Source organism: Oryzias melastigma, linkage group LG6, assembly GCF_002922805.2.
Source record: "Oryzias melastigma strain HK-1 linkage group LG6, ASM292280v2, whole genome shotgun sequence".
Classification (NCBI taxonomy): Eukaryota; Metazoa; Chordata; class Actinopteri; order Beloniformes; family Adrianichthyidae; genus Oryzias; species Oryzias melastigma.
In genome coordinates this window covers 26,103,615-26,127,233 of record NC_050517.1, presented here as the reverse complement: position 1 = coordinate 26,127,233, position 23,619 = coordinate 26,103,615, and the positions used below count along the sequence as shown (strand labels likewise).

Below are 23,619 nucleotides of genomic sequence, written 5' to 3'. Positions count from 1 at the left end.
CCCGTATTTTTTTAAGTACAAAGGAATAAAAATGATATATGTGAAGTTCTTCAAGGTTTCCTTTTGAGCTCCTTAGATTTTTACAATAATTTGCTAAAAACTACTTGATAAACTGGAAACCTCAGGTGAAAAAACAAATAGAAAAAGTAGATTATTACAGGCGTCAAGAAGGAGCCACAGACAATAAGCGCTGGTTCATAATTCCAAATGATTTGTAATCGCTTATATTACAGTCACCCCAGTTGCTGCAGAATGGGACACCAGCTGGTGACGTCACCAGTGACTGGAAATTTACACTCGTGGTGCAAATCGCATCATATAACTTGAATTTATTTTAGTGATTGGAGTTTTCAATGACAGAAATTTTCAGAATAAAAGGTTGTTCAGACCACATACGTGGTTCAGAAAGTCAGACTAAATTTTACAGCTCAAGTGATTTAAAGTGTAGCTGAGGTAAACTGGTTATTTTTCTAAATAAAATATTTTTTTAAAGATTGTTGTGACTTAAAAGAAAAAAATAGTATAATTCATTATTTCCTCTGCGTCCCGGTGCCACTCGGTCCATGGCCTGGTGGTTGAGGACCACTACTATATAATATTCAAAGTTTTAAAATGTTCAGCACCACCTAGAGATGATTTAAAGAACATTTGAGCAGCTGTTGCTCTATGTTCGTGAAACCTATTTTGGCATCATTGACATAGATGGACAAAACAAGCCTGTTACCTCGGGTTCCAACAACATGAAGACAATTCAGTTATTCTGACAAACAGAATGACTGAATAATAGCTGTTTATTTTTCAATAGAAGGCTATGTGATTTTGGCTTTCTGGGACCAGTGGGTACTTCCTGTTTGGAACGCGAAGGGGGGGATGATCAGTCCAGGTTTCTCTATGTACAGTCTATGGTTGGCATCCATAATAAAACTAGGTATTTTTGACCTATAAAAGCAACAACTTCAAAGTTCTTGAAAATCTTGATTGCTTTTAGCAATCAGACGCAATTTCTTCAAAGGAATTGGAAATCCAGTTCCATCTACAATGCTGCAACATTGAAATGTCCACATTGCGAGAGGAATAAAGGGTTATCTTCACCATGAGTTGCCTTTTTTGTAAGAAGTACTTTGAAAGTTTTACTTTCAGTGTAACCACACACACACCTTCAAAAACTTTGACTCAGTCCTCAGAATATTTGTCCTAAAGTCTTGTCTGCTGAGGGCTTTCCTCCCTGCTGGCTCGTGATGCTTCACTACGTTCTCTTGCCAGATGTCCAAACCACCTCAACGTGCTCCTCTTGATGGGAAAGAACAGCAGGAACACCAAACGGTTTTCTCTCTGCATCGGTTCTTTTGAGACCTTAAGAGTCTGAACATAACTAGTTTAAACACCTAACCTGAGAAAAATCAGAGCGGTTTGTTTTAACGATGCAAAAAAAAAGAAAGTAGTGATAGCTATTTCTCTTTGGAGTAAAGGGTTATATTGTGGGTGTAATCTCACAATATGGAGGAGTTGTGACAGACAGCTCCTGTGAAGAGGGAGATTGTGGAGCCAATATTTCACAGAGGTAAGATAGACCTCTTCAGCTGTGTGACGTGCACAGATGAGTCACGTCCTTAAACGCCAGGTGAGGTCACACATGTCACCGAGGAGGAAGAGTCCAAGCAAAGTTCTGCAGGTGATCACCAAACGTTGATTGGGTCGAACACTGCACAGACACAGCTCCTCCCACCTACTCAGTCTTAATATTTAATGCTGTGCAGCTTTTCTGACCAAGGTCTTTGTTTTCTTCTAGGAATATTATTGATTTAAGGGCGAGTTGTTCGTGCAGGCTGGACATTACAGGTTACACCCATCCCCATCAAGATTTCATGAAGTCCAAGAAAAAAAAAGCAGAAAGAGGAGAGAACTAATATCAGGTCAAAAAGGTGAAACAAAGGAAATGACAAATACCAGCAAAAATAAAAAGCTCCAACTGTACCAACATATGCCTTTAAATTGTTTTATCAGGAAACACATTAAATTGACGTTACTAATCTAAGTCTGTCATCTGTTTAAGTCCTCCGATTGCGGCTGTCTGGCTGAGTGAATGCAAATCAACAGAGCAATTCCTCTTCTGTGGAAGTGGTCCTCTTAAGAGAAGTGCAGCACAATTATCTCCAGACGCTGAATTAAATTCCAGGGGGGTGTAGATGGGAATCAAGGTAGGAAGTTGCATCTGTTCAGCTGGCAGGAGTCAGCAGTTCAGGATCAGTGAGGACAAGAGAGGGAAGAAGGGTTTATATTTTCTTTTAAAAATAAAACAGTCATAAAAAAATAAATCTTACTATATGGGATAGTATAGGGATGTAAAGGATACAGATACGAATCGAAAAATCCAACGATCGCCAGGAGGAACCGCGGTATCGATGGAAAGCCACAGATACAAACAAGATTATGTTGGTTAAAAGGTATAGAATCAATCAGGAAGTAAATATCTGATTCTGACTAACTTTGTCAGTTTCTCTTCCTGTTGTGTCTCTACTGGTTTTACCTTTTTATGAACATGTGATGCAAACACAAAGACGTCCAATCGCATATTAGTTTTCACTTTACATACACCAACCTTTTTCTTCCACTTTAAACAACACCTGAATAAATTAATTTGACTCACTTTTTAGAACCATAAAAAACAAAACAGTCTGAAAGATCCAAAATAATACATGACACTGTTTGAGTCTCTTATTACATTTTGGTTTTGTTGCTTAGAATTAAAAGTGCGAATAAGAAAATTAAGATTTTCTTTGTTAAAAGGCATTTTCATTTATAGTTTTAATTTCCAAATAAATAATAAATATCTGGATTTGATCCAATCTAAAGACTTGGACTGTATCGTATCGCCTCAAATTTAGTTGAATCTTTAATACTTTAATTTTTGAGAGTGTAAGAAACACAACCTTTTTATCCAAATTGTATTTGAAGAAAATAAGTCCTCATACAGCAGTTTGCTATTCCTTTAGTGAAGCTGCATTTCCATTGCAAAAATGCATAAAACCTTATTGACATTTTACAATTACACCGTTTCCATTAAATCATAATTATACAAATAAACACAAACCAACTCACAGGATAAGTAAATTAAAAACACGGTGATGGATGTGAACAATATTTTTGATTTACAGTCGATATGTTCAAATTTCTGTCACACCGCTTGTGCTCATCTTATATCAAAGGAGATGCTGGCGTCTCATTCAGGCCATGGAGTGGCAAACTACGTGGGAGCGGCTATGATGAAGAGATTTGGGGAAATAGTGGTTGGTGATATTATAGAGGAGCTGTGGATGCAATGATTCCACACGGCACGATTAACTTTTGATGAGCTGTGTGACAACTTGTGGTGATTTTTGGTTGTTGGTCACATGACTCACATAATTTTAAAAAAGAGGGTTTCCATCGCAGTTTTGCAAAATGTGTCAATTTCGACATGCCTGAAAAACCACCTCCTCCAAACACAAAACTTTTAAATGCAGGTTTTTTTTTTTTTTTTTTTTTTTTATTAGTGTGTTTCCATTAGTCAAATTAATTATTACAAATTTGTGCAATTTCATAGTCAATGGAAATGCAGCTGTAGAAGATGGGAACATGGATATACTATATGCAACAGGAGTCTGTCTTGTAACGAAACAGGATTTTAAAAAATGCAACCATAATGCAATATTTAAAAAAAAAAAACATTTTAAATTCAGATAAAATTATCTTTATTGATTCATAAACACAATTAAAACTTTATCCAAACCTTTTATTTTACTGCTTTTAGGATTTCTGTGGAGCTTGCACTGATTTTAAATAAACTAATGTCAGGTTTTCTCACTTCTTATTTCTGTTTTATCAGTCTTCAAAGTTTGACGTCTGAGAATCGGTTTCCATCTGTTATCTGTATTAATAGAAATGTGGAAACTGGATGTTTTTCACAGATGGGATGCAAACTACACATAAAACTCTATAGTTAAAAATACCCAAGTTGGGTCATTTTTAAACCATTTCCAGGGTATAAAAGGGACCACATTTTTCTGGGGTTATTTATACTCAGAAAAAAACCTAAAACAAAAACAGCTCAAGAAAAAGTCATAGTATACATTCAAAAATAGTGTATATTGCTCAACAAAGTCACCCAAGAATATGTTTCAACAAGAATGACCTATTAATTGGGTTGTAGAAAAGTGCAATTAATTTTACAAATAAGAACTAAATTAGAGAACCAAAATTTGTTTTTCAGACTGACATCAGTTACATACTAACCCCTCTGAGACAGATGTCCAAACATGGAAAGCTTCAGCATGGGTCATTTTATATGAAGTCTCTGGGGATGACATGTCTTGCAACTGTGACTTGAATTCTCTCTCTTTTTTTTTTGTCCAGCACTCCACAACTGTCTGCTGTAAACGCCCTTTTTTTGTTTAGGTTGCGACCCATTAATGTCCAAAAGAGCAAAATAAGCAGAAACAAAGGAAAACACCAGCAACAGACCACTAAAGCTGCTTCTACTGAGCCATGAGGAATTACTGAGATGGATTACTTTGGTTTAAGTCTCTGTGTTGTTTTATTAATGAACAGTCTCGTGTAAACAATAATCTTCCTTCTCTATGAGTTTGTTGCTTTTAAGGTTTGTTTTTTGAGGATGAAACTGAAGCTTCCACATAGTATTTTGGAAAAACAAAAGAAGTCCAATAAAGTTATAATTTGGAAAATAAAAATAAAAAATCCTAACATTGCAGTGCAAACATCAGGAATTAGTGGAATAGGATGATCCAAAATGGAGGCACTGAAACATTTGGCAGAAATTAAAGGTTTAATTAAGATCTGTAGTCTCAACCTTTTTTTAAACTCAAAAGCAAAAAAAAAAAAAAAAAAAAAAAAAAAGATTAGAATTTAGCTGAAAGAGCAGAACTGAAAACCAGACACTTAAATACTGAGGATGACTCATTTGATGACAACAGGTGTGGATGATCACCAATTGAAACCAGGTGAGACTGAGGGAAAAATCTAATTATTATTATTAATTAGGGTTCTGTTATTGCATGTGTGAGGAAAGTATTGTGTCCTTCAACAGACTGGTGACCTGTCCAGGGTGAAAACTGCCTTCACACAACAGAAGCCGGGACAGACTCCGGCAACCCCATGGGCCCCGAAAGGGACATAAAGTGATGGATTTATGGATGGATTCCACACAAAGCTCTTTTTAAAGTGATGTTAGAATTTTTGAGAAAGTGAGACAGTGACAAGAAAATACCAATATATTAATTTTACACCAACATTTGTGCAAAATGATAGCAGTTGAAGTTTCATGCAGTTGTTAAGGTTTTGTCTTTTTTTTTTCACTGTTGCTCACCATCAGAATGATTTAAAAATAGTACTAGTTTGCACAAAGAACTAATCATCAGAAGTCCTAAATTTAATTAAGATATCAAATAATTAAGGTAATTTTTGTTTACAGGAAGCTTCTGTTATTCATGTCTGAATCCATCCCATAAATCTCCTCACCGATCATGTGAGTAACATGAACGACTGAAGCGACATCTTTGATTCTTTATGATGAATTATTCATGATTTTGTGTTTGTAAATCACAAGTTGTTTTCACCACATACATGTTGCTCAATGATCAGAGATTTCATTTTATCTATAGATAGTTTGAAGATCAAACTGGCTAAAAGATGATATATGTGACCTGTGAGAGGGTGAGTTTATAAAACATTAGAGGTCAGGAAAATGCATCTTTATACCAAAATATTGACTCAAAATGTGCAAACCTGCAATTACAGTGAGTCAGTTCCACAGAAAAAATATTTTTGAAAAGTATGAAAAGCCTATTTTTGTCAACATTGAACGGCATTTACCCAAAGTGAACCAATTAAAACTTTAAGCAGCTAAAATGATTCAGTCTGACATGAAGAAACAGAGGAAAAAAAGAGAAAAAGGCTCCAGCTGCTGGAGATGGTTGCTCTCTGTGAGGTGGGAGAGGAGGATCAATGGAGGGCTTCCTGATTAACTGTTTTTTTGACCTTTCTCGATTAATTTTTGAAATCTGGGCCAAAAGTGAGGAGGGGGAGTCAGACAACAGCAGAAGACGGATAAAATGACAGAACTGGAAAGCAGCAGAAGTCAAGTTGTGCTGTCAGCTTCCAATGGAAAGCATAGAAATTCTGCATTTCTCTGATGGAGATTATACAGTCGGTGGTGCTATAGATATATTTTATGATGATTAACAAACAAATAAGCTGACAATATGTGTCAGCGTGTTATGTTTTTTCTGTGGTCAAAGTGTAATTGGTGACATTTAGAGAGTTTGGCTCTCAGCAACATGTTTTGTTTTGCTCTTTAGAGGAAGTTTCACATTAGCATCAATGATTAAAGTAACATTTAGTCTTCTAAAGCACTGCTCTCAGGCTGTAGACAGGTACCAGTTCGTTGGACAGTTGATACTGGGCCACACAGTAAAAATACCCACAACCTTACTAATTCATTTACAATCTGATTCAAGTCACTCAGTCAATCGTCAAAAGTCCATCCTCTACTTTCACGCTTTTCTTATCCTTTCAGAGTAAACTATATCCATACATAGGATCATTTACTTTTAGCTTACAAAGGACCAAAATATTTATGAAATATGAGTTATTTTTGTGAACTCTTTTCCTACTAGGAAGTAAAACGCCCCGATTTCTCCGCCTTTTGCTCCTCGTGAGTGCCGCTCTTTCCATAATGTTATCCAAAAGAAGCCCTCAGCAGCATGGCCGCGTTTTACCCCAAAAAAACAAACATACAAATTTTTGCAAAGATGGAAGTGTATGTTGTGTATAAGCCTGAAGTATTGTACTAACTAGAGTATAATATTGGAGACTATTAGAGACAGGCTTTTTTTCCATCACAGACTTTTTTATTTTGTGGTGAAATTCGGTCAAAAAATGCAGACAACATCTCTAGATGAACATTTCAGGATTTATTGGGATGATGAGAACATTGTATCATGTTCTGATTAGCACTGGCTGTGAACGTGCCTCGCTTCCACTGAGCGGCCCGGACCGGACCGACTCAGTATTTTTAGCTTTACCATTATAAAATGGAGCCATGCATAGACTGGACCAATTTGTACTATTTTTGGCCCTCCGTTGGTCGTAGGTCCATACAAAAAACGGAATGGACCAGTTAGGGCGGAGATACTGTCATCACACAATGAAATCCATCGATTGGCGGAAAGATATTAGGACAATAGCAAGCGTATCAATCAATCAATCAAATTTTTGTTAGGGAGTGAGGAGGACAACCCAAAACAGAGCAAACACAGGTCACAATTAAAGTGTTTATTAGGAAGGTAGAATATTTGAGTGGGCCGCCAGATGCACAGGTGAGCCTGAAAGTCAGATAAAGAGAGTTATTTGGGGATCCTGGTTCCACGCTTGGGGTGATGGTGATCTCTTACTTAGAACTCCAGAAGCAGACGTGAGAGAGGAGCCTTTGAAGCGTCCGAGTGCAGGGCGGATGGCGTCAGGAATGATGGAAGATTCCTCCACTGCTGCGGTGTACAGGAGGAGAATCCACCGGAGGGTGAAGACCAGTGTTGGGGCAGCTTTACTCCGTGTTGAGATGAGGGAACTGGAAACGTCACACCTCTTCAGGATGGAAACGGAGGAGGAAAAACCAGGGCAGAAAAACTCCAGACAGGGGACAGGCTTAAACTCGTTACCAGGCCAGAAAAGGGTCAAAAACATGAAAAGACTAGAAGTGCAAGGATTGTTACTAGCTGGAACGTGACTGATTCAACGAACTGGCAAGGTGGATGTGAAACTGAGGACCTTAAATAGTGTGAACACCAGCTGGAGCACAATGAGAGCTTAATCAGCACAGGTGAGTGAGATTAGGGTGGAGGAAGGAAGGGAGGGGTGAAGGAGCAGAGCAGAACCATGACAATTTTATTTATAAAAAAAGCGCTTCTCATACTTCGCGCAGCTCGAAGCGCTTTACATTAAAAACAAAAACATATACGACCAGTAATTTCCCGACTCAAGATCCAAGCTGAAAGTTTTGTCCTCTTTTCGATGTATTCTTCGCTTCTCGAAATCTTCTTTCAAAGAATATTCAATTCTTTGCACTCCGTTTTCCCCCCTTATTTATGGGGGTTGGGGAATCCGCAAATACCGAGAGCCGCTTGTATTATGCCCCAGCTACGTCATCGGTCTGCACCCTGCATGCGCCTTGATGGTCCAACACTCAATGGAAATGCTTACTTGAATTGTCTAAACCGGCCAGGAGCAGACCGGTCCAGTCCGGACCGCTCAGTGCAAACGAGGCAAAGTGACCTGAATATTGAAGACGTGACTGAACTGGAAGATATAATCATATTTGTATTTCAGGAAACAACGTGTTTGCATCAACAATGTCAAATCAACTTTTATTGATGTTACTGTTGGTGTACCTCAGGGCTTACTACATGGACCTCTGCTTTTTCTAGATAGATAACTGATTTACCAAATGCACAGAGTCTTCCTGAAAGGGGCTGGTCTCACTTTGTGACATCAGCTCGTGAGAACCCGCTCGTTGTCATGGGCTGGGAGAGACTGGTGCTCAGAGCTTAGGTTTTTAGGGGAATGCTCAGAGATGTGTGAATGAATCAAAACACCAATTTAAGGATTGTTTATAGTGAGGAATGAACACTATAACACTCTAAAAGGCTCAAAAAGTTGATTTTGCATCGTATAGGCCCTTTGAAGCGGTTGCGCCTAAAGCTTAATTTGAACCCCACAAGCTAGCAAAGTGAACAAAAAACAAACATATTTGGAAAGTTTTCTTTCCTTCAAGGAGAAAACCAAAGAAGTGCCTTCAACTTCAAAATAAGAGAAAGTTTAATTTAACAGACAAAAACCACAAGTCTGTACTCCAAATATGGATTTTTGTTGACAGTTGTTCCCACACAACCTAATATTAATTCATAATAGTCATTCTGGTGTTACGAAGATGCTGCTAATAAAGTTTTGCAAATGATGGATTCACATTTATTATCATATTTGGAAAATACCAGATTTAGGGACCTTACTGTCCGTTAAAAGTTGAATGAGGTTGAAGTTGGCATCTGATTTTTTAGCTTCCACCTTGACGGTTATGGGAAAATCTATATCACATTTTAATGGTTCCTAGATGAAATCTAGTGTACAAATAAAGATTAAAGCAGCTGCAGATATTTTACAAAGGAGGGAGATAAACTTTAGTCTCAAAAGTTAAAAGAGGCTTAAAACAAGACAAATCTGACGATCCCTTCAGCTTCGTACAGACCAGTCCACGAAAATATAGTCTGACAGTACCGGGAAACTGGTTTGTGGCCTGAAAAAGGTTGGCGACCACTGTTCTAAAGAAACTTCTATACATGCAGGAGATGTTGATTGACCATTTCAAGCATGTCATCTTAACACTTGGCTTGATAAATGAGTTCATTGGCACAAAAGGAATAACTGATTAGTTTTTATTCAAGCACAAATGACTAGTTGGAAGATCAATACGTTGCTGGGGGTGTAGGTTTAATGTGTGTTGACCTTCTGAACTATAAAATATCTCACAGGGCTTTCCCCTTATGACATGCAGCTAACCAGAAACTCCCTGAAAGAAGGGAAATATTAAGGTTATCTGTTTCCTGAACTCTATCAATGACTTTTCATAGCTGCCAGTGTTTTTATGCTGTTTATATAGTCTGGGAAAAAACACAGAGGTCGACAAACCTCAGGGCTTCACAAACAAGCTACATCAATGAGATTTCATTGCTCTAAGCTTCAGACAGAACACATGGATCTTTACAGGGTATTCACAGCATTCAAAGAGATTTGGACCGTCATTGGTTTGTTCTTCCGGTAAAGGCAGACTGCTCACCTTTTACCCCTCACAAATTCATCCTACGCTTTAGCAGAAAGTGTCTGCACAGAAAAAAAAAGTTTCTATCTGCTTTTTTAACCATAAAAATGTATTTGCGTGCTTTGAAAGGTTATCTGAAACTGTTCTGGAAGAAGTGTAAAAATCTCCAGACTTTCTTTCTCTTTCTGATCCCAAAGAAAATCCGATGTTCTTCAACAAATGATCTCATCATTTCCACTGCAAGGGTTGAGAACAAGAGACTCAAACAAATACCCAGTTTGTCTGGTTTTGGTATTAGATTGTGAGTCAGTTCTAGTTTTGTGAGGGTTTCTCTGCAAGATAATACAAATTTGTACTTCTTGATTTAGGATTATTTCTGGGCAGTAAAACCTACGATGTTGATGTGTGTGTCTACATCTACACAGAATGGTGCAAGGACTAATTGTGTGTCTAGTAACTGTTCATTGCTAGCCGAGTTTGTGACTATTGGATGCAGACCTTTTTATGTACCCCAGGAATTTTATTACTGGAGAGTAAATTCCACCTAACGCTGCTACTAAGGAGGATCTGGGTGAGCTCAGTGGAGCCATTAGCGAGCTGCAGAATGCTCACCCTGATGGACTGTTTGTTATTACTGGAGATTCCAATCATGCAAATCTCAGGTCAGTGCTCACTTAAATCCATCAGGATGTGGACTTTGCAATAAGAAGGGAGATCACGCTGAATCTTGTTTATACAAGCATTACCAGTGTGTATTGTGCAGGGCCCCGCCCTCGTTTCAGATAGACAGCGTTTATGCTCTGTTGATTCTGACACACAGACCACTCAGGTGCTCAAAAGAGGTTCTGAAATAGGCTAAAACTTGGCCTGGATGAGCCATTTTAGCTCTTCCAGACTGTTTTGACTGATTTAAAAAGGCTGGAAACTTTGACAACTGTGTTGACTTGGAGAAGTACACTACATCTGGGAATGGCTACATCATGAAGTGCATCAATAATATAATTGTGTCCAACACCTTCACCACTTGCTCCAACCACAAGCCACACATGACAGCAAAAGTGCACTCTTCCCAAAAGATAAAAGCCTTCACCTTCACAGTGGGAGACAGGGCGGCCTTGAAGACAACAAGGGTTAAACTGACAGCTTGTCCAGATGATCAACAACTACAGAGGATCCTCTCCTGTCTGTGACAGTGATGCTTCCCTTCCAGATGTGCTGAATGACTTATCCGCTTGGTTTGAGGCACGGAACAACACGACATCAAGGAAGATCGACCCTCCTTCAGACAACCAGGTGCTCTGTCTAACAACAGCTGACGTGAGGAAATCTCTACGCAGAGTTAACTTGCTGGAGCTGATGCCATTCCTGGCAGATACTCAGGGAGTGTGCAGAGCAGCTGGTCTTCACTGACATCTTCAACATCTCTGTGTGCAGCTCCGTCCTCCCAATGAGCCTTAAAGAAACAACCATTGTCCCCATGCTAAAGAAGTCTACAGTTTGTGATTTATTGCCTTTTACCCGGTTGCACTCACATCAACCGTGATTCAATAAAATTGTCATGAGGCACATCAAGTCAAAGCTACCGTCCTCCCTAGAGCATTTACTGTTTGTGTATTCTGATCATTCCATGGACGAAACCATCACCATGGCGCTCAATCTTGCCTTTAACCACGTCAAATTTGCACGGGCCGCCTCTCCTTTGCTGCGCAGCGAATACGCTGCTCACCGCCTGTCCAAAAATGAGTTCCTGAGCTTGAAGCCATAAATGTATGTGGGAGGAGCTACCTTATAAAGTTTTTAGCCTGATTGAGAGTTCTACAAAAACATGAAAACGAGCGGGTTCTCACATGCTTACATCACAAGTTGAGAACCGCCCCTCCAGGAAGAGTCTGCTCCGCCTAACACAATCACTTTCTCCACAAAGTTAGCGGTGATCAGCGGTGATTGCAGTTGACAAGACGCTGGCCGTCTGTGTTGTGAGCCAGTTTAGCGACAACAAAGAAATTCTCATTTGATTTAGCGTTAAAACTTTCTGAAGAAACTTCTGGTGAGGAATCTTCATGACATGGTGGGATGGATCCAGAACATATCCGAGAATGGCAAAAGCAGAGAGGTGATATTGGGAAGACGATTGGAGAAAGGGAGCAGACTATTTCCTGGTGGAAAAAGCAAGCTGGTTTGAAGGTGGATTATTTAGCAAAGACAGATATGTAACCCGTTAGCCATCACTACTAAGTATGTGGCAAATTCTAGGGATAAACACCCGGACTACATTGTATGTACATCAATAAAAAAATGTGATGTTTTTTTTTTTTGTGGGTGACACACTGACGAGGACGGCTATAAGATGACGTCATGAAATGGGCGGCACCCTCAAGGAGCAAAAGGAGGAGCCTCATAGATTGAGTTGTTTTACTTCCGAGTACGAAAAAATTTCACAAAAATAACTATTTCAGAAATAATTTGTTTTTTAGTGTTGTAAAGGTAATATAGGATCATATATATGAATATAGTTTACTCTGAAAGAAAAGAATGGTATGGCTCCTTTAACACAACTGGACTATAAGGACATATGTAAGAATATTGTTTAGGACAGAGTTAAGTTTGGGATTTGACACTATCATTCCTCAGCAATTGATTGAAAAACTGAACCCTCATGGTCTGGACATCTTTCTCTGCAACTGAATCCTGGATTTCCTGACTAGAAGACCAAAGTTAGTCAGAATCGTGTCATAGTTTGTATGATACCGATGTACTGCATCAGCTATATATAACTGGAATGATAAAGAAGCTTCTTTATCCTTGAATCAAATTTCAAGAATAGCTTCACAAAGGGGAAGTTCACTGTGCCAAACTCAGAAAAACAAAGTCAAGTCATTTTGTTGTCATCAGTGCATACTGTCTATGGAGACTGACTCGCTTGTGTCACAAACCCCCCAGTGGTTACCTGATGAACTGACTTCACTTTAGGTTCTTTGAATTTCAAAGTGGCCTCAAACAGGAAGTCAAAGGGTTTCCCTCAGCAGAGACGCCTCTGCAGCAACACAGAATCACAGTCACTGTCCTGGGAGAACAGAATACAGATGGCATCCAGGAGAGTCTGCGTTGTAAACACACACACACAAACCGCACAAACACAAAGTACTGATCTATTCATGAGCGCGCCTGTGCAGGGGCTGGCAAGATCACTGCTGACTGGACTGAAATGCTGCTGATGCCTGCTGCTCACCTCACTTGACAAACACACACACACAGCAGGATCTCCGGGGAACAAATCATTGATTACACCTGCGGCTATTTTTCTTCAGGTGTCAATCCACCCATAAATGATGATTGCCCCCTCCTCCTCCTCCTCCACCTGTTTCAGACACTGTTTTTATATGGGACACTATGGTGACTTTCACTATGACAACTTTGGCTGCTGACGCACCTCTGCATGAAAACACACATGGAGATAATGATAGTGTTCGGGCTGAGGCCTCATGGCGTGAGAAAAAGCTCCCATTGAGACTATTTACATCCTTACCAGTGTGTGTATGTAAGTGTGAGCGGACGTGTTCAGGCATTCTTCTGAAGCCCAGAAGTCAACAACACCACCTGATAATTAGACCTGTCCAGGTCAGGTGACTGTTCAGTAGGACTGAGTGACCTGCTTTGCCTTTTATTAACACCTCTGTGTGTTTTTTTATCTCTATAGGGGGCTGAGAATCCCAGAACGAAGCGCAAATGAAAGGAGGAGAAAGAAAGGTGTCAGATCAGCAGGTCCTTCATTAGGCTTCAGGTGACCAGCTTACAGCAGAGCCGAGAAGTTGTAAAAAGTAATAAAGTGCACTGAGAGTCTTTGTGGGCTTGTTAACATGAAAAGATGAGAAGCAAAAGATAAAATCGGAGGGTGGGGGGTTGGTTTGGGTGAGTTTTTTTCAGTCGTTTGAAGCTTCATTCTGAAGTGTTGAAGTTTCTCCCACACAGATGACAACTGTTTAAGATAAGGTTCGTGTTTCATCCATTTCAAAGAGTGAAACTTACATCCGAATAAACTCTGCCAAGCCCAAAGGAGCCATGTTGACTTCACCCAGGCAGAACACCTACTGTTTTGCAGTGTTTAAACATTTTAAAGTCATTTTTCAAAGCTTTCCATCCGGTTCTGACTGCAGTAATTTACACAAAAAAAGAGAAAAATCTGTTTGGAAATTGTTTTAGCATAATTAAAGTATGAATCTATTTGGCAAGCGTTTCACTATGGCAGTGACACCAGACAACCACTTACAAAAACATGGACTTTTTTTTTGACATTGTCATTTAGAAATAAACGCTCACTATTCGGCCCAAATTTTGAAGGACGTCCAAGTTACAAATGGAGCTGAAAAAAAAGGTCTTTATATGATTTTAACTTTACTTTTTTAACTGTTTATCATTAAAGAATGATTCATTTTTTAAAGTTTACTGCTGAAGTTCCAAATAGATAATTTAAACTTTATTTTTAAGTTTCAGTGTAACAGTAGTTTTCTTTTACCCAGTCCTTTTAAGAGCACTTTATTGTCTCAGGACTCAGCTTTGGACACGTGACTTTTATCAAAGACTTGATCAGTGGGTTGAAAAAAATCCAATATGGCCCCTCGATGTAAGGATTTTCGTCCTGAACTTCCATCCATTTTCTTGACTCGCTGGGGCAGCAAGGTTATCAGAGACTGTTCTGATAACTGTTGGGCGAAAGCGGGATACACCCTGGACATGGATGCCCTTACCTGGAGTGATCAAGCCCGCTACGCTAGCCAAACACCTGTGGGACAGCGTAACAAGCGAGAGCCACCACTCAGGGTGATGGTAGACACTGAATGATCTGGTGAACCCAGACACAATTACACACTTGCCAGCGCCTCTGTAGAGCTTTCCGAAACATATAAACCCAAGCTACTCGCTCAACATCATCCATGTTTTCTATTATGTGGCAACAAATGATGTCCAAAAAAATTTGGCGGCAGGGACCTCAATCAGTAAATTTGATGCATGTCAAATGAAGGCCGTAAATGCGAATTTGACAAACGAATCACGCCTGGTGTGAATGCAGCAAATGAGATGCGGAGTTTGTCTCACCGAGACACATTTGGAGAAGTTACTGCACACAGATGTAGCCCTGTCCTTACTGCACTGCTGCATCGCAAACAACAGAGAGAAGTTTCACACAAGCCAGAACTCTGCCTCTAAAACCCGCACTGAATGAGTTTCTTCAGGGTTTTGGCTCTCGATAAGGCTTGTGATTGGTGACCAAAGGGGCTGTAATAACAGGAAAGGTCTGATCCTGTGTGCGTTTACATACCGTTTATAACATTTTCTCTCTCTATGTAACCTGCATCAGTTCTTCAGCGCAGCTTTCTCTTGCAAACCAAAGCTTTCCCACCTCTTGGTCACCTCTGGATGAATTTGGAACAGGTTTTAGCAACACTGCAGGTGACTGGACTGAGGCAGAGGGATGAATATTCATCAACGAGCATCACAACAGGGGATCACCCCAAGAATAGACAGAAGGCGTCCTCTGTGGAGACGGGGCTGCTTCCCCTTGTGAGACAGTTTAATGTCTTTCACATGAACCACAATGACAAATCGCTCAAGGTGATAAATACGTTTTCAATGAAATGCAAGCAAAACAGCCAAAAGGGTCCATGTAAAATCATCTTTGGTTTGTATTAAGTGTTTCCATGGTTGCACTCAATAAGCAGCCTCAGCAGTAAATCTGCTTCCACTTTGTATGCCATTGTAATTGTTTCCCTTTGCTCTTCAGCAACATTTCCTCAGAAAATCAATCCCTTGCAAAGTTACACAGTCAGACCTGCAGCAGATCCGCCTGAGGGCCGGGACTGAGTTTACCTTCTTGTTTAAACAGTAAACACCCACAGGCACATTAGTTTCTGCAAGAGCCTTTGTGGACCACACAGTTTATGTATTTGCATATTTGGTCCTTCAATTGCTTTTAGTTACATTTCTCATAAGTATGCAAATAAGTAACTGGTGGTTTTGTGGAGCATCTGCAGTGATTCTGTCTGTAGAAAGATCTGGGTTTTTTATTGGTATTATTATTTTTATTGTTTTGTGTCATTATTTATTTCCTTGAGCTCATATTTGGTTATTTAGGTTCTGTGTCTGTCTGGTGTAACCCTTGTGCTATCCTAGACATGTTTGGATTAAAAGTGGGGTCATCTGGACCCCATAAGATAGCACGAGGATCTTAAGTTGTCATCCTGTCTTTTGATTTTTGGATTTTCCTGCTGTGGTTCAGTTTAATGGTGTTTATTTTTTTATCATGTGTTTTTTTTTACTAAAGTTTACATTTGTCCATTAAATCCTTTAAGTTTCTGCCATCACTTTTTAAAGCCCACGAGCCTCATCATCATCTCATTTCCGGCCTGCAAGATAATTTTAAATTATTTTTATTATCCCAGCAAACATTTCAATGTGGGCCCAATGTGGCTTACCTTTGGGCTGCATTGGTGAGCCCCAGGTGGGTTTGTCCACGGTGGCCCCACCTGTGTTTGTTAGTCTGGGTCCATACGCTAACCAGCCGCCCGGTGAACAGCGTAGCAAGTTAGCGAGTTCTGCTGCTTAGCCAGCCAGACTACTGAGTTCCCACTCAAGCCAGCGTGGTCAAACACAGATGGGGCAAAACCTACCTGGGGCCCACCAATTTAGCCCAAAGGTAAACCATAAGATTCCCACATGCAAATGTTTGCTGGGTAATGGCCCGGCAAAATATAGGGCTGGTAACATATCAACTACAGATCCCATAATGCAGCGCTTCAGCTGCCTCGGCGAACACTTCCCCTTGCCCTCTGAAAAGAGAGCCTTTAAAAACCGATCGGAGGTAAATTAATGTTTACTGACATTACTGGTAAACCTGTGTCTCATTTGTGGCTGTAACAACTGGGCACACTGAAGGCAAAGTATGACTCTGCAGGACACAGGATTAGGGATGTAAGGATTTATTGACTCAATCGATTAGTATTAGTACTTATGTTCCTACAATCCAACAAGATCAATATGTCTGAGGCAAGCTGTTAATCAAATCGACCTTTACCAATAAAAAAAATCATTTGATGAGATGTAAATCGATTATAATCGATCTTGGAAAATGTCATTTGGGTTGAGGAATGGTAGGTGTATTTTACTACAACACATATGTGATGGCAGCAAAAAATGATCGAACTGTCATTACAGTCCAATGTGATCAGACAGTGAGGTAGAATGTTCTAATAATGTTCCTTTTGTGCAGAAAACAACAGCGGATTGAACTTTATAAAACTATAATGTGAATAGATTTGCCATTAATTCTTATTTTATTTGTTTTTTTGTATACATTTTTAATTTACACTTGATTTTCTTGTAAGAAATCTAAGGAATCTGGAAAATGTCCCCTGCACTGTTCACTACCAGGTATTTATCTCTTAATTGCACTGGTGGAATTTTTATCAAAAGATGTCCTGGATCCATTTTAGGTCAGGGAATCGGATTGTTCTAAAGGAACTAATACCGATTTATGAATGGGATTGTCATCCACAAATTATGATACAAATCAAATTGTCACATTTAAAATGAATTATTACACCCCTACCCAGGATCTTACCACAAAGTGTTTTTGCTGTTTTTGTTCTCCAGATCTTCTTTTGTGCCATGATGCCAATCAAGTCGGTCTTTTTCAGCAACTGATAATATTTCTGGATTCCACTCTATAGAAGAACATGCCAACAGCAAGATGCTCATCCTTCCATGATATCTCCATTTCTCCCTCCATGAGTTTGTGTTGCCTCAGGCCTTTTCTCAGGAGTTCATCTCTGAGGGCATTTGTCTGATATATTCCAGGATCTTGTTTTATTTTATCCAGGACGTGGACTTTTTCCTTCCACTCAGAGTCAGGAAGCTGAAGTGAAACATTTCATTCTGTCAAAAAGCTTCCCTGTTCTCTAGTAAAATGTATAAGGTCCACAGCATGATGGACAGCACTCCACACGCTCTACACAACACTGACTTATTAGGGTTTAATGCAACACTCATAGCAGCAGAAGACATTTCTGCCTGTTGAAGTAACAATCCCCAAAGACTCAGTACAGTGACCCAATGATTTCTCATTCTATTGACCGACACAGACCATTGTAACCCTTTAATTTCCCTCGAGGGAATAATTAAATATTTTTAAATGTATTGCTTCAGATTGATTTAATTGCTTTCTGGTTGTTCCAACACTTTAAGCAATAAAATTCAGACATGTTTGAAGTAAACAATTTACTGTATTGCGACATCTTTGTAATAAACATGTCAACACAAGTTCATAATTTCTAAAGTTTTACTTTCTACCCTTCCCAGAAAGTGTCACTGATCTGATTTATAATCAGTTTTTGGAGGATTTTGAAATGGACGACGTCAGAAAAATTCTTTAAATGTTATAGACTCAGAAATTGACAGAGGGGACTATAGAAGACGGTTGTCTTAGCCTTTATCCAGTAATGTTCAAAAGTCTTTCAATAGGGCCTTTTAGAGAATTAAAGACTACCATCCATCCATTTTCTAAGCCATTTAGTCCCTCTTGGGATCACGGGGTTGCTGGAGCCTAACCTAGCAAAGGCCAGGGAAACCCTGGATGGTTCTCCAGTCCATCACAGGGCCACACACACAGGGAGAATAGATAAACAACTCCTATTTCTGGACTTTGGGAGGACTCCCAGTGCCTGGTGAAAACGTACCCATGCATGGATCCCAGGCTGGATCAAACCAGAACCTTTTTGATGTGAGGCAAAAGTAACTGTCATTAAGAACACCAAGAAGTGTTTTTTGTTTGTTTTGTTCTTTTTGCCTAAGAATAAAAAAGTTTCTCATTATTAAATATTTTCATGAAATGCTGCAGTGGATGCAGTTTATTTTTCACATAGATGGACGTGGTTGTGGAGGTTTCGTTTCAATAAGAAAACTCAATATAAGGCTTGATTTGTCACAGAACAGTCTCTCACAGCCGACAGTGTTAAGACGGTCCAGAAGTCTGCTGAAAAAATGGGTGGTCAGTTGTGACAAATATTGTAGCCAAAGATATGAACTGAATCTCTGTTTTTTTGGGTTGTAATGCTATTGTTATTGTTTTAAACTAAAAATAAACTAATCTAACTTCATACAGATGCGAACTAAGAATAGTGGTGGAATACTTATTACTTTGGTCTTTCTGTCAATATACATCATTTGATATTTATGTTTGACAGAGATGCTGTTTTATGACCTTAAAAAGTCGTTATAAAAAAAAAAAAAAAAAAACTATTTGATTCTTATGCTAATGAATGAGCACTAAAATATATAGAATTTAAAGACCATCTCAGCACAGAATGAAGATATGTGAAGGATTTTATTACAGTCATAAAGAACAGTTCAGTCACACCGACCAAGATCACTGCAGAGACTGGAATTATCAGTAGTCTGGTCTGAGCTCATCTTTAAACCTATTCTTTTTTAACAAACTCCATCTGCTTCATTTTAATACATAGCTGTTGCTCTAAAAATACGTCTGTCATTCTAGTGTCCGTAAAGGCCCCACCCCCCTGCTGAATCTGCGGACATTAATTTTGAACACGACAGCTTTTTTTTGGACTGTCTCTTGACAGACAGAGCTTTCTGGTCCTCTTCACAAAGAACCATTTAAGCTGCAGCACTTCCAAATGCAGATCTGCTGCTCTGCGAGCCATAAGCACTGCGCTGTGCTGCATTAGCCCTGCAACATCCTCCAAACTCACTGCTTTTGCTCTCAGTTCACAAGGCAAATCTGTCCATCCTGCCGGTCCCCGAAGACCCAAACCCTGCTGCTCTCATGTGAAATGAATGCAGCCCTGAGTGGTAGCGCCCGGTTTACAGTGTCTCCAGCAGGTGATACAGTATACGTCTGCGGCTTGGAGATCAATAGGTGAGGGAAAACTGCTGGAGCAGTTAGAATCAGTTTTTTTCTAAGTAGAACTACCTGTTTTGGCTTGTTGCTCTTGTGTTACTGGTGTTTATTGTACTATTGGCTCTTTAATTTGTGGATTATTCTAAAGATTCACAACAGCACGCTGCACTGCTAATTCCACTAACTAACGCCGGATGAAATCCCAGTTTGGTGAGGGATTTACTGGGAAATAGCAGCGTAATAGGACTTTGTGTTCGCTTTAAGTTGCCGGTGCATAGCCAATTAGACTGACTGACTGCCAAACTTATGGAGCCCTCTGACAAATAAACATCCAGAGCGTGATTAAAGTGAGTTAAAGCCCAAAACAGGCCAGCAAGAATGCTACGAAAGCAAAGCTGGTGCAAACAAAACAAACAAAAAAAAAGCTGAAATAATACTCAACTGGTTCTGGCAAAAGGGCAATTTTAAAAACAAACCAAAACATTACAAAAACATCAATTGATGGAGTTTAATAGAAATGAGCATTTCCTGCTTCTGGTTTAAATAAAATAAAATGGAGAAAAAGAAACACAGAAAAAATATCTTGATATTAGACAAATGTTAGTTATACAAGTTTTTAAGTCAGTTTTCAGGCATTCATGGCCACTGTACAGGCTTTGAAAGGTAAACCAGTTGAGCTTTGACCAATCAGAGACTTGGATTTGCATTTAGCACGCTCTTGAGAGAGTATCAAAAGCCTAGCGTGTATATAAAACAAGACGAAGACTGGTCTGCCAAACCCTTAGACCAAGGATGGGTAAGCTACGGCCCGGGGGCCACATGCGGCCCATCAAGCTAATTAATCTGGCCCACCAAACTGGAATAAAATTACATCTATAACCTCTTTTAATATTTTATTTTCTGACGTCTCCCCATAGATGGTGCACTACATATAAACTGACCTTCAGGTGCAGAGAGTTATTCTGCATTCATGTGTTGTTGGGAGATTTCTTGTTTTTCCGATGCTAATGTGTATTTTCCGAGTCGGACAGTCATTTTTTTGATCATTCCAACATTTTTCTGATCATCCACATGAAAGCAGCATTTCTCTAAGATTGCATTTTTTCCTAATGGACATCAACCTATCAGTGCAATAGGCTCTAAAATTAGAACAAAAAATGAATTAAAAACTCTAAAATGTTCCGTTTAAAATATATACATTTCTTTAAAATCAAAACTATAGCACATTTACGTCATGTTTGCTATTATTTTCTTCTCTGAAGAGGTGGAATTACTAAAACATGGCATGAATCTGCTCCTGCTCTACCCCTCATGTCAAATTTTAGAACCCTTTGTCGCCCAAGAATCAAACAGTTTACCCTCCCCTGCCTTAGAAGGTTTTAATTCTTCTAAAAATCACATTAAAAATCATAATAATTATTACTACCTGGAGATAACTGAAATGTGGATGTTTTCTATGTCTGCAGAATCATCACCAGAGATTCTAGACTGAACCTCAGCACAAAACCAACCTTTTTTAATCTGCTTGTTCAGCTACTTTAGGCATTTTGCTGCTGGTTCCCCAAAAAATGTCTGTTTCCAAATCTGTCATTTCACAAGTCTGGGATGAAACCATCTCTTCTTATCGTTTATTAGCCTAATAACTCTTTACTTTGTAAACAGTTGTAAATAAAATAAGGGGAAAAAATTAAAGTAGGTATCTTTGATATATATTTATTCTGGTTTTAGCATTTTTATAACTCTTATCAATTGCATATTCTTGTTTTAAAGTCTAAATAATGTACTTTTTGTCTATTATTTTTTAGTTGTACATTATTTCTCAATAAATCACCAAAAACCAAAGAGTACATTTCAAATGTGTTTCACCAGCGACAATAACAAATATTATATCTGTTTTATGTATTCTAAAAAAGTATACTGGAATCCAAAAACAAGAGAATGTTATTTTATCTGACTAGAACGTGTAAGAGGAGAATGTTTCAACACCATTGTTTTGTTTTCATACCATTTCTACCACAATCCACAATCTAAAGAATGTGGCAAAAAAAACCTCTCACTCCAACGGTGAATTAAACATAGGTTAAAAATTTATGGTCATCTGGGCTCCCCGGTCCTCCTACATATGATTTTATCACGTAACACTGCTAAATTCAGCCGGACAGGATGCATCAGACATTTTTGGAAACACCAGTATGAATATGTATAAGACTTATGCTGAAGCGCAGAAGCACATGTGTAAAGTGAAGGCCTCCAGGGAAGGACTCTGATGGGTACGACATCACCCTAACACGGGCCGATCCAGCGGCGGCGATACTCTGAGCCGCTGCGACTGGTGCACTTATCTGAGGAACGGAAGAGACAGAAGAGGCAGGAAAATGGGATGAAAGTTAAAGGAGGCTCCAGGGAAGGCTGGGGCAAATGGAACCATGAAAGGAAGACGTGGAGCAATGATGGAGGAGATAAAGTTCTCTGCCTGAAATTAGTCAAAGAAGGTGGTGAAACGGAGGGATTTTACAGAAAGAAAGCATGATTGAAGACGAAGGAAAAACAGATGAGACAGAGAAAAAGATGGGGATAATCTCCATCAGCGTCTGAACTAAAACAAAGCAGGCATTGACGTGCGGCCATGATTGTTTTTGGTGATTTCCCTCATGGTTTCTCACGCCATTGTGAGTGTTGGCAGCACACGCGCTTCTGCTTCGGTTTGAGCTCTTCTGGGGTGATTGGAAAGACCTCGACGCAGTTTGTTCGGGAGCGTCTGTGTGCAGCGGCGTTAAAAAGAATGTGTCTGTTACTGAAACACCCACATGTGTCGGCTGCACCTCAGGAGGTGGGGGGTTTAATCATCCTGACAGGAAGCCTTTTTACCTCCACGCCGGTGTTTTATTCAGCAGCAACAGTGTGTGCCGGGAGCAGCGCCAAACAATAACACTAACATTACCGCCTGAGGAGACGAGCTGTACGTTTAAAACCACATCAAAGAATTCATTATTTAGGACAAGAGCTACAAACTATGGGATGTGGGTACAGATGACACTCTGCGTTCTTAAGTATAACTGGTTTGCTGTCAAACAAAGGAAAGTTCTGTTAAAAAATCAGCTTATGCTAATGCAAGACATTTGTTCTCACAAGAACAAAGGTCTTTCTGGTCTAGACCTTTTCTTTTTTCTTTTAAAATCGCACTCCGGTTATTTTATCATCTCTTTTCAAAGTGTTCTAAGTGGTCTTTTATTTAAGATTATGCCAAAGATTTGATCAAAAACATGCTGTTTTCTAGGACAAATTCTGCAGAGAAGCACCAGTTGATTAGAAATTCACCCCTGAGTTGTGGGCGAGACCGAGGCCCAACTCAAATTCTTCCCTTCTCCCTTCCCCTCCATTTGAAGAGGCAGTTCAAGTGCAAGTCGTGTCCGGGAAATTAATGTTTGAAATCCAACCTTCCAAACAGAGGGATATGAAGTCCTCCATCGCTCTGAGAAGCGCTTTTCTTCACTTGGGTGTGCTCTGAAGCACAGACGTTTGCATTTAAATGTAAGTAATGACTTTTTATTGTAGCATGACCTTTTTCAACTTATAAAACTGCTGTTTTTATATCAATTTAAGCTACGTTTGGGGGGGATAAATGAAGGGGAAGGGAGAAGGGAAGAATTCGGATTGGGCCTAAGTAAACCCACCGGTAACGCTTTATATTAAGGTGTGCTTGTTAAGTATTAATAAGATATTAATAAGCATTAGTAAGATGCTTATAATTTGCTTATATGCACTTATAAAGATATTAATAAGCCGCTTATTACACCATTATCTAAATTATGGCGTGGTATCAATAAGATATTAATAAGCATTA

At 39.3% G+C, this 23,619-nt stretch overlaps 1 protein-coding gene and 1 long non-coding RNA gene across 2 annotated transcripts in view; both read right to left on the bottom strand.

Moving 5' to 3' along the window:
* Positions 1-23,619, bottom strand: part of nrn1la (neuritin 1-like a) — a 66,343-nt gene that overhangs the window by 18,298 nt on the left and 24,426 nt on the right. The gene's annotated exons all lie outside the window — the stretch shown is intronic.
* Positions 7,315-7,939, bottom strand: LOC118598877. Its single transcript, XR_004948089.1, has 2 exons — positions 7,449-7,939; positions 7,315-7,379 (listed from the first exon to the last, which is right to left on the bottom strand). It is a non-coding gene; the product is annotated as an uncharacterized LOC118598877 (long non-coding RNA).